We start from the raw sequence: 11,769 nt of genomic DNA on the forward strand, positions 1-11,769 counted from the left end.
CAATGATGTGGCAGACCACACCCCCTCTGCGGACTAGCCACACCCCTAAACATGGGCCCCTACCACTGTATTTCCCTGGTGTGCCAGTGGCGTAACTACTGCCCCCGCAGCCCTCACGGTGGCTTGGCGGCGAGGGGCTGAGGGGGCGCCGCCACTGATTTAGAGCAGATTGACATGCGGCTGAGCATCCGCATGTCAATCTGCGGTCTCCTCTCCCTCTTTCCCTCCGCTGCTGTAAGGAGGGACAAGGAGGACACAGCGCGCGCCTCTCCCGTGTTACTCCTGGATCTCCGGCGGGTCTAATAAAGGAAGTGCCATTCGTGAACTCTGATTGGCTCACGAACCGACACTTCCTTTAACCTTCCGTGTCCCTCCATCACAAAGGAGCGGGGGGAGGTCGGGGGGGCACTGGGGGAGCATATGTGGCAGGCACTGAGTGGGCATATGTGGCACTGGGGGGGTATATTTAGCACTGGGGGCACGTGAGTACCTTGCACTGTGGGGGAATATCTGGCACTGGGGGCATATGTGGCACTGGGGGGGTATATTTGGCACTGGGGGCACGTGAGTACCTGGTACTATGGGGGAATATCTGGCACTGGGGCATATGTGGCACTGGGGGGGTATAGGTGTACCTGGCACATGCGGGGGGAGGGTATATTTGGCACTGGGGGCATGTGAGTACCTGGCACTGTTGGGGGACTATCTGGCACTGGGAGCATATGTGGCACTGGCGGGTGGGTATATGTGTACCTGGCACATGGGGTGGGGCTATATTTGGCACTGGGGGCATGTGACTACCTGGCACTGTAGGGGAATACCTGGCACTGGGGGTATATGTGGCACTGGGAGCACGGCCCTAGCAACAAGCACTACCCCCTAGCAACGAGCATGACACCCAGTGCATGAAACCCCTGGCAACGAGCATGACACCCTGAGCATGAAAACCCCTGGCACGTGCTTGGAACCAAGAGCATGAAACCCCTGGCAACGAGCAGGCAATTTAAAAGTAATTAGAAGCCTTACTGTAGGACTTAATGTGTAATGGGCATTACGGTATGTGGCATAATGTATCATGGACATTGCGGTGTGTGGCATACTGTATCACGGGCATTGTGGTATAATGTCTCAGGGGAATTGCAGAGTGGCATAATGTATAACGGGCATTGCGGTGTGTGGCATAGGGTATAACGGGTATTGCAGTATGTGTCACAGGCATTACGGTGTATGGTATACTATATCACGGGTATTGTGATATGGGGTATAATGTCTCAGGGTCATTGCAGTGTGTGGCATAATGTATCACGGACATTGCGGTGTGTGTCATAATGTGTCAGGCATTACGGTGTGTTGCATACTATATCACAAGCATTGTGGTATGTGGTATAATGTCTCAGGGTCATTGCAGTGTGTGTCATAATGTGTCACAGACATTGTATGTGCTATAATGTATCAGGGGCATTGCAGTTTGTGGCATAATGTATAACGGGCATTGCGGTGTGTGTCATAATGTGTCACAGACATTGTATGTGCTATAATGTATCAGGGGCATTGCAGTTTGTGGCATAATGTATAACGGGCATTGCGGTGTGTGTCATAATGTGTTACAGGCATTACGGTGTGTGGCATAATGTGTCAGGCATTACGGTGTGTGGTATACTATATCACGGGCACTGTGATATGTGGTATAATGTCTCAGGGTCATTGCAGTGTGTGGCATAATGTATCACGGACATTGCGGTGTGTGTAATTAAGTGTCAGGCATTACGGTGTGTTGTATACTATATCACGAGCATTGTGGTATGTGGTATAATGTCTCAGGGTCATTGCGGTGTGTGTCATAATGTGTCACAGACATTGTATGTGCTATAATGTATCAGGGGCATTGCAGTGTGTGGCATAATGTATAATGGACATTGCGGTGTGTGTCATAATGTGTCACAGACATTGTATGTGCTATAATGTATCAGGGGCATTGCAGTTTGTGGCATAATGTATAACGGGCATTGCGGCAGAGGCGTAACTAAGGGGGGTCGAGCAGGGCACGTGCCCTGGGCGCTGTGGCATGCCCAGCAGAAGGGGGCGCCGCCGGCCAGGGCATTGTACCTGCTCGCCCGCCCCCGCCTCCATTAACGTGCTGCTGCTGCCGCCAGGAGCCTGCTGTGTGAGAATGAGGAGCAGCAGCAGCAGCTCAGCAGCAGCAGAGAGTAACATGTGACAGTGGGGTCAGAGGAGCATGTGCTGAGCCCAGATTGGTGGAGCCCAGCACATGCCATCTGACCCGAGCAGGGGGCGGGGCTACATCAGGATCTTCTGCAGCTCTGCTGCTCTTCTCCTGGGGCCTGGCTGGCAGTGGATGAGGAGGGAGGAGCTGCTGGAGGCTGCAATTCATCAAGGTGAGGGCACCTCAGTGTGTGTGTGTGTGTTCCTGAGTGTCTCCATGCCCCCCTCCCATCAGCAGTGTGTGTGTGTCTCCATGTCCCCCTCCCCACACCAGAGTGTCTCCATGCCCCCCTCCCATCAGCAGTGTGTGTGTGTGTCTCCATGCCCCCCTACCCCCCATCAGCAGTGTGTGTGTGTCTCCATGCCCCCTACCCCCTATCAGCAGTGTGTGTGTGTCTCCATGCCCCCCTACTCCCCTACCCCCATCAGCAGTGTGTGTGTGTGTCTCCATGCCCCCTACCCCCATCAGCAGTGTGTGTGTGTCTCCATGCACCCTACCCCCCATCAGCAGTGTGTGTGTGTCTCCATGCCCCCTACCCCCCATCAGCAGTGTGTGTGTCTCCATGCCCCCCTGCTCCCCTACCCCCCATCAGCAGTGTGTGTGTCTCCATGCCCCCCTGCTCCCCTACCCCCCATCAGCAGTGTGTGTGTGTGTCTCCATGCCCCCTATCCCCCATCAGCAGTGTGTGTGTGTGTCTCCCTGCACCCTACCCCCCATCAGCAGTGTGTGTGTCTCCATGCCCCCTACCCCCCATCAGCAGTGTGTGTGTGTCTCCATGCCCCCCTGCTCCCCTACCCCCCATCAGCAGTGTGTGTGTGTCTCCATGCCCCCCTGCTCCCCTACCCCCCATCAGCAGTGTGTGTGTGTGTCTCCATGCCCCCCCTGCTCCCCTACCCCCCATCAGCAGTGTGTGTGTGTCTCCATGCCCCCTACCCCCCATCAGTAGTATGTGTGTGTCTCCATGCCAGCGGTGCAAGTATGCGGGTACGGGTGGGTACGGCGTACCCTTAAGAATTTCGCCGTGGGTACGCTGTACCCACACCGATGTGCCGCCTCTTGCTACCGCTGATGTGAGGGGAGGAGAGCCTGCGCCTCTCCTGCCCCTCAGTGTCTTCGCTCAAATCAGCGCCGCCCGTGTGCCAATCAGAGCTTGCGGAGCTTTGATTGGCTCACGGATCGGCGCTGAATATTGAACTCACCCGCCGGAGACTGAGGGGAAGGAGAGCCGCAGGTTGCGCTCTCCTCCCCTCACACAAGTCAGCAGCAGCGGTGAGCAGAGGAAGGGGAGGGGGGGGGATTCTGCTGCTACTTCATGAATACCTGGCACTGTGGGGGGCAATGTATACCTGGCACTGTGGGGGGCAATGTATACCTGGCACTGTGGGGGGAAATGTATATCTGGCACTGTGGGGGGCAATGTATACCTGGCACTGTGGGGGGCAATGTATATCTGGCACTGTTGTGGGCAATGTATAGCTGGCACTGTTGTGGGCAATGTATATCTGGCACTGTGGGGGGCAATGTATACCTGGCACTGTGGGGGGCAATGTATACCTGGCACTGTGGGGGGCAATGTATATCTGGCACTGTGGGGGGCAATGTATACCTGGCACTGTGGGGGGCAATGTATATCTGGCACTGTGGGGGGCAATGTATATCTGGCACTGTTGTGGGCAATGTATATCTGGCACTGTTGTGGGCAATGTATATCTGGCACTGTGGGGCAATGTATATCTGGCACTGTGGGACATTCGTGTATCTGGCACTGTGGGGCATTCGTGTATCTGGCACTGTGGGGCAACGTGTCTGGCACACTGGGGGCAACGTGTATCTGGCACTGTGGGGCAACGTGTATCTGGCACTGTGGGGGTCATATGTGTATCTGCCCCTCCCCCATATGTGTATCACGCCCACATTTTCATTGGCCACGCCCCATATGGCATTTGGCCACACCCATTTTTGGCGCACGCGCGCCTTCGCGCGCGCACACAGTACCTGTAAGACATTTCTTCTACTTGCACCACTGCTCCATGCCCCCCTCCCCATCAGGAGTGTGTGTCTCCATGCCCCCCCATCAGCAGTGTGTATCTCCATGCCCCCCTCCCCATCAGCAGTGTGTGTCTCCATGCCCCCCCATCAGCAGTGTGTATCTCCATGCCCCCCTCCCCATCAGCAGTGTGTGTCTCCATGCCCCCCCATCAGCAGTGTGTATCTCCATGTCCGCCTCCCCCCATCAGCAGTGTGTGTCTCCATGCCCCCCCAACAGCAGTGTGTGTCTCCATGCCCCCTCCCCGCCAGCAGTGTGAGTATCTCCATTTAACATCACAGGGGGGTTCGTCTACTGCATTGCGATGTTATTCCTAACCTTGCCCTGGGCTCCAAAAACCCTAGTTACGCCTCTGCATTGCGGTGTGTATCATAATGTGTCACAGGCATTACGGTGTGTGGCATAATGTGTCAGGCATTACGGTGTGTGGTATACTATATCACGGGCACTGTGATATGTGGTATAATGTCTCAGGGTCATTGCAGTGTGTGGCATCAGGGCCGGCTCCAGGCATGTTCGAATAAAGCGGGCGCGCAGGGCGCCACCCTTAATGGGCGCAGCGCGCTGGCACCGCCATATTCGTCCCTGGAGCCGACCCTGCTGTGCAGCTCTCCCCGGCCTTTAACTGTGGTGCGCGATATGCGCGCTGCGCGGCGCCGGCGTCTGACGTCAGACGCCGGCGCCGCGCAGCGCGCATACAGCACACCACCGTTGTCCCAAGCCTGCAGGCAGCCACACTCCCCCTCCCCGCAGATCACACCACCGTTGGAAGAGTCCTCCGGTCCCGGCCCGCGCCCTCTGACAGCAGCAGTGCCTCCCTCCCGCGCCGCAGGTATTGTGGGGGGCATTTATGGATCTGTCACTGTGGGGGCATTTATGGATCTGTCACTGGGGGCATATCTGGCACTGTGGGGTCAGCTGCACTGTGGGGGGCATTTATGTATCTTGCACTGTGGGGGCATTTATGTATCTGGCACTGTGGGGTCATCTGCACTGTGGGGGCATTTATGTATCTGGCACTGTGGGGTCAGCTGCACTGTGGGGGGCATCTATGTATCTGGCACTGTGGGGGCATATCTGGCACTGTGGGGTCATCTGCACTGTGGGGGCATTTATGGATCTGTCACTGTGGGGGCATTTATGTATCTGGCACTGTGGGGGCATATCGGCACTGTGGGGGCATTTATGTATCTGGCACTGTGGGGGTATATCTGCACTGTGGGGGCACTTATTTATCTGGCACTGTGGGGGCATTTATTTATCTGGCACTGTGGGGGGCATTTATTTATCTGGCACTGTGGGGGGCATTTATTTATCTGGCACTGTGGGGGCATATCTGGCACTGGGGGCATTAAGGTATCTCTCACTGTGGGGGCATATCTGGCACTGGGTGGTCTTCTGTTTGCCGGCGGTCGGGCTCCCGGCGCTCAGTATACCGGCGCCGGGAGCCCGACAGCCGGCATACCGACACTTATTTTCCCTCGTGGGGGTCCACGACCCCCATAGAGGGAGAATAAAATAGTGTGGCGCGCGTAGCGCGCCACCGTGCCCGTAGCGTGGCGAGCGCAGCGAGCCCGCAAGGGGCTCATTTGCGCTCGCCAAGCTGTCGGTAAGCCGGCGGTCGGGCTCCCGGCGCCGGGATGCTGGTCGCCGGGAGCCCGACCGCCGGCCAGCCGTAGTGAACCCCTGGCACTGGGGGCATTAAGGTATCTGGCACTGTGGGGGCATATCTGGCACTGGGGGCATTAATGTATCTATCACTGTGGGGGCATATCTGGCACTGGGGGCATTAATGTATCTGGCACTGTGGGGGCATATCTGGCACTGGGGGCATTAATGTATCTATCACTGTGGGGGCATATCTGGCACTGGGGGCATAAATGTATCTGGCACTGTGGGGGCATATCTGGCACTGGGGGCATTAATGTATCTGACACTGTGGGCGGCAATAATGTATCTGGCACTGTGTGGGCACTTATGCATCTGGCACTGGGGGCATTTATGCATCTGGCCCTGTGGGGGCATATCTGGCACTGTGGGGGCATTTTTATATCTGGCACTGTGGGGACATATCTGGCACTGTGTGGGCATTTTTATATCTGTCACTGTGGGGGCACTTATGTATCTGGCACTGTGTGGGCACTTATGTATCTGGCACTGTGGGGGCATTTATGTATCTGGCACTGTGGGGGCATTTATGTATCTAGCACTGTGGGGGGCATATCTGCACTGTGGGGGCATTTATGTATCTGGCACTTTGGGGGCATTTATGTATCTGAACTGTGGGTGCATATCTGGCACTGTGTGGCCATTTATGTAGCTGGCACTGCTGGGGGGCATGTCACGTGTAGCTGGCACTGCTGGGGGGCATGTCACGTGTAGCTGGCACTGCTGGGGGGCATGTCACGTGTAGCTGGCACTGCTGGGGAGCATGTCATGTGTAGCTGGCACTGCTGGGGGGCATGTCACGTGTAGCTGGCACTGCTGGGGGGCATGTCATGTAGTGTTCCCGCTAGGCATCTGTGGCTAGGCAATGTGTCTCAGTGCTCTCTCTGGTGCAATGTGTCTCAGTGCTGTGCCTGGCGCAAAGTGTATAGGAGGTTCTACCTGGCGCAGTGTGTATTAGCTGCACTACTGTGTGGTGTAATGCAAATTGCCACTATTATGTGGCTACGTACCTTCCCCACGAAGTAACTCCCCTTAATTTTTGCTGCGCGCCTTCGGCGCGCACTGTCCATGCTTTGGCATATAGGTATGGGAACAACAAGCAGTATGTACATCATTTTGCCCTCCTAACTTAAAAATGTGCCCTCCCTGTGATCAGCACCATGCCCTAAAAAGTGAACACTATCATGTGTAGCTGGCACTGCTGGGGGGCATGTCATGTGTAGCTGGCACTGCTGCGGGGCATGTCATGTGTAGCTGGCACTGCTGCGGGGCATGTCATGTCTAGCTGGCACTGATGCGGGGCATGTCATGTCTAGCTGGCACTGCTGCGGGGCATGTCATGTGTAGCTGGCACTGCTGGGGGGCATGTCATGTCTATCTGGCACTGCACATTATGTGTATCTGGCACTATACTGGAGACATTGTGTGTAAGGAACACTACTGTGGCTATGTGTAAGGCTGCCAATTGTGTGAAAATATATTTATAGTTTGATGATATGAAGTTACGAGGCCACGCCCACTTTCCCAGAGGCCACACCCACTTTTCCGGGAGCGCGCGGGGCTACGGCGCGCGCATGGGGAGGGGGGGGGCGATTTTACATTTTCTCGCTCAGGGTGCTAGTAGGCCTGGAGCCGGCCCTGTGTGGCATAATGTATCATGGACATTGCGGTGTGTGTCATAATGTGTCAGGCATTACGGTGTGTTGTATACTACGTCACGAGCATTGTGGTATGTGGTATAATGTCTCAGGGTCATTGCGGTGTGTGTCATAATGTGTCACAGACATTGTATGTGCTATAATGTATCAGGGGCATTGCAGTGTGTAGCATAATGTATAACGGGCTTTGCGATTCCTGTCATAATGTGTCACAGGCATTACGGTGTGTGGCATAATGTGTTGGGGGCATTACGATGTGTGTATTATTGTGTATGGCATAATGTCTAAGGGCCATTGCAGTATGTGGCATAATGTATACTGGGCATTACTATAAGGAGGAAAAATGACAAATAATGTGAGGGGCATGAATCAGGATTATTTTTCTTTCCTGTGGTGGCTAACGTCTGGGCGTGCAGGTTGCAAAACTGGGATATGAGGTAGTCTTTTCCTGCAATGCCACGCCCCTTTATGTGAAGCCAAGTCCATTTCAATGACGCCACACCCCTTTTTTGTGCTGTGCACGCCTTCGGTGCACGCATGTATATCCCTTTACTAGTGCCAATTATGGGGGATGGGGGAGAAAAATTTCTAGTTATGCCACTGCGGTGGGCCCTACATCATAGGTGTGCGCAGGGGGGGTGCCTGGTGCGCACAGGCACCACCTAATGTCCGGTACCCCGATCTCACATGCCTGATGCAGCGATCGCAGAGCAGGCTGATTACTGTCTCCTCTGAGCTGCACCCTGTCAGGACTGCATTACTGACCGGGCGCCTGGGTTAATCGAGAGTGCCACTGCCACCGTCTTTCAAATTCCCAGCTCCACCACCATGTACAAAAACAGCGTGATGTGATGTGATTACGTCATGCTGCTCGCACGCCCACCCGTCACACCCACCACATACACACCTCTCTCCTTCTATTCTATGCCAACGCCAGCCACTGATGAGGATCAGCATGCAGCCAGCATTCCTCTTAGGAAGACAAATTCAATACTGGCAGGCGGATGGCAGCAGAATTGACACGTCACTCGTTTTTTCAGCAGCGGCAGTAATACCAGTCTGCGACTGTCAGTTTAGTTACTGACTTGTAAGTAAGCTGCTGCAGCTTGCAGGGGAAAGAGAGGGGAAGCCAGACCAGGCTGAGGAGGAGCAGTGTAATTGCAGCGAGTGCCATCAGGGGTGTTTGGTGCACACCACAACATCTGACAATGTATCTGCTTTATTAGGATTGGTACAAAGGTGGATATTTTATATGCGTTGACCATCAATAGATGGTGCTAAACACGCCCAAAAGGCGGTGCTAGACACACCCCTCCGACGGTGCACCCCCTAATAAAATGTGCTGCGCACGCCAGTGCCCTACATGCCCCAGTCCGACACTGTCTGGAAACATTAAAACCATCATACCAAAGTCCCACCCATTGCCATTTTAGGACCGCCCCTTTATTAATGTCAGTTTTAAAATGCTGCTTATTTATTCTCATCTATGTATTAAATTAATTATGAGAATAAGACAACAATGGCATTGTTTTTGTTTGATGTTACTTTTGTGTGTTGCATTGGTAAGTATGGGTAGAAATGCATAGGGAAAAGGTTCAGGTTTTCTGTACTTGTGACCAGCTGCATAAAGTCCTTAGGGGCCCATTCATTAGTTATCGAGTTTTAGAATTTCTTATCACTGCTATTCCCAGCAATAAGTATTTCTGTACTGCCCGGATGGTTTAAAATTCACATCCATGGATAGGGGCCCAGAAAGTGTAAAGTGATTGTATTAGCGATCACTTTACTTTGTACTGCGTACTGCACATGTGCCTACTGCACATGTGCGGCCATAAGAGTGGCTATTAATGGGGTGGGATCCAGAGGAACCCTCTCCCTGTAAATGACACAATATGTATCCTGTAGGCAGGGTCGGTTCTAGACCTTGTGGCGTCCAGGGCAAAAGTTTCCTGTGGCACTCCCCCCTCCAGGTAAAATACAGTTGGTGTATGCAGAGGGCGCGTGCCCCAAAACAGGGGCATGGCTTCTTCATAGGGAAGGGGCGTGGCTTCTTCATAGGGAAGGGGCATGCCCACAGTCATCCCCCTGTACTTGTGCCCCCTGTAGCTGTGCCCCAGTAGCTGTTCCCCCTATAGCTGTTCCCCCTGTAGCAGTGCCCCCTTGTAGCTGTGCCCCTTGTAGCTGTGCCCCTGTAGCAGTGCCCCAGTAGCTGTGCCCCCAGTTGATTTGCACCCTGTAGCAGTGCCCCTAGTATGTGCCCACTGTAGTTGTGCCCCCAGTAGTTGTGCCCCCCAGTAGTAGATCCCCCAGTAGCTGTGCCCCTTGTAGCTGTGCCCCCAGTTGATTTGCCCCAGTAGCTGTTCCCCCTGTAGTTGTGTGCCCAGTATGTGCCCCCAGTATGTGCCCCCTGTAGTTGTGCCCCCTGTAGTAGTGCCCCCAGTATGTGCCCTCTGTAGTAGCGCCGCTCTGAAACCCTAAAAAAAAAACCCTGCAATACTTACCAGCCTTGCTCCTGTTCCGGACCGCTGCTGCCACTGCTGCCGCTGTCTCCGGGCGCTGGCTCCTCTCTATGGCAGAGACGTCATGACGTCTCTCCCATAGCAGCGCTGCAGTGACACTAGGGGTCAATTTTGACATCTAGTGTCAGACAGCGATGCCGGCTGCAACGGGCGCACATGGCGCTCGCTGCAGCCGGGGAGCGGGGAGGGAGGATTAGTAGCGGCTCTTGCCACAGCGGCGGTGCCCTCAGGGTAGCAGCGCCCCGGGCAAAAAGCCTGCTTGCCCGTGGCAAGAGCCGCTACTGCCTATAGGTTACAATGGCTAACACCATTGCATTCTGGAGTTTGGTAAATTTCACAATATAGTAGCCCACATAGAAACTCATAGGGGCTGCTACTGCGATTGGAAACAATACATTCAGTGGAACCTTACATTATGCAGGTTTCCCCCATTTACCACAAATTTTGTTGAATAAATATGACCTTTACAGAGAGGAAATTACTCTTGCCCTACCAGTAAAATGGGGATCATCTCTTAAATGCATCGACAGAACACTGTAGGGCTGCCGAGATTGGGGAGGGAGCAAGTGCAGATTAACCAGGCTTGTCTAGACTTTGGAGGTGGAGCAATGCCCCTTCCCTGGAGTAGATTATGCACAGGGCATTTTTGTGCAAAACCACAACCCCATACTCTCTAGCAGTGGCAGATGTATCAGTGGCTCTGGATTCGTGTCAATTAATTTAAACTTAACCTTTAAAATAAATCTTGATTTTCCTTTTCAGCGGAACACTAGAAGCACTAGACACTAATGTGCACTAAGCATGCTCGTGATCCACTCAGCTACTCCCCTCAATCAGTGCATATTTAGCGCCAATGTAAACACCACCAGCATGCAAAGCAAATGACAAATTGGGTCTATTTGTGAAAATGTAAGTGCAGGATATCACAAAACAGTGGGGTATATTTACTAAGCTCCCGATTTTGACCGAGATGGTGTTTTATCTTTAAATTGTCATCTCGGGAATTTACTAAACTCAAATCACGGCAGTGATGAGGGCATTCATATTTTTTTTTGGAAGTCCAAGAAAAAAAATACGAATGAATACACCATCGGTCAAATACACTTGCAATTTGGTAGAACTCGGTAATTTACTAAAAAGTGTAATTCACAAACACTGCCGGCAATAGCCAAACACTGCCGTGAAAAAATACAAATCGTAAGAAAGTGCTAAAATAAAACAGACCTGCTTTTTTTTACCGTGTTCTGATATGCATGCACGGATCCATGAGATCCGTGCATGTTTATCAGTGGGAAGGGGTGGGAAAGTGTTAATTTTTTTGAAAAAAAATGCGTAGGGTCCCCCCTCCTAAGCAAAACCAGCCTCGGGCTCTTTGAGACGGTCCTGGTTGAAAAAATATGGGAAAAAAAGTGACAGGGGTTCCCCCATATTTAATAAACCAGCACCGGGCTCTGCCTGGTCCTGGTTCCAAAAATACGGGAGACAAAAAGCGTAGGGGTCCCACGTATTTCTGAAACCAGCACCGGGCTCCACTAGCCAGATACATAATGCCACAGCCGGGGGACACTTTTATATTGGTCCCAGCGGCCCTGGCATTACATACCCAACTAGTCACCCCTGGCCGGGGTACCCTGGAGGAGTGGGGACCCCTTC

The sequence above is a fragment of the Pseudophryne corroboree genome, chromosome 4, assembly GCF_028390025.1.
Source record: "Pseudophryne corroboree isolate aPseCor3 chromosome 4, aPseCor3.hap2, whole genome shotgun sequence".
Classification (NCBI taxonomy): Eukaryota; Metazoa; Chordata; class Amphibia; order Anura; family Myobatrachidae; genus Pseudophryne; species Pseudophryne corroboree.